The sequence below is a fragment of the Colobus angolensis genome, unplaced genomic scaffold (genome assembly GCF_000951035.1).
Source record: "Colobus angolensis palliatus isolate OR3802 unplaced genomic scaffold, Cang.pa_1.0 Scaffold152, whole genome shotgun sequence".
Taxonomy (NCBI): Eukaryota; Metazoa; Chordata; class Mammalia; order Primates; family Cercopithecidae; genus Colobus; species Colobus angolensis.
Window position 1 is genome coordinate 6,233,551 of NW_012114622.1, and position 441 is coordinate 6,233,991.

The 441-nt window shown below is 46.3% G+C and overlaps 1 protein-coding gene across 1 annotated transcript in view; it reads right to left on the reverse strand.

Annotated features, from left to right (window-relative positions):
- The window catches only part of CCDC73 (coiled-coil domain containing 73), a 191,840-nt gene that overhangs the window by 27,077 nt on the left and 164,322 nt on the right, over positions 1-441 (reverse strand). The window lies entirely within an intron of this gene.

A 441-nucleotide genomic window follows, 5' to 3' on the forward strand; every position in this document is an offset into this window, starting at 1 on the left:
GGAGGGAGGGAGGGAAGGAAGGAAGGAAGGAAGGAAGGAAGGAAGGAAGGAAGGAAGGAAGGAAGGAAGGAAGGAAGAGAGAGGAGAAAGAAGCAAGCTAGCTGGTGTGGTGGTATGCACCTATAGTCAGGCTGAGGTGGGAGGATTGCTTGAGCCTGGCAGATTGAGGCTGCAGTGAGCTGTGATCACACCACTACACTCCAGCCTGGGTGACAGAGCAAGACCCTGTTTCTCTCTTTCGATAGACATATAGGCAGGCAGATAGATAGATAGATAGATAGATAGATAGATAGATAGATAGATAGATAGATAGATAGATAGATAGATAGACAGACAGACAGACAGGCATAAATGGGGTTTTGCCATGTTGCCCATGCTCAAAATGTTTTAAGATTTCTCTTGTGAGGTCTTCTCTGACCCATGGGTATGAGTATGAGTATG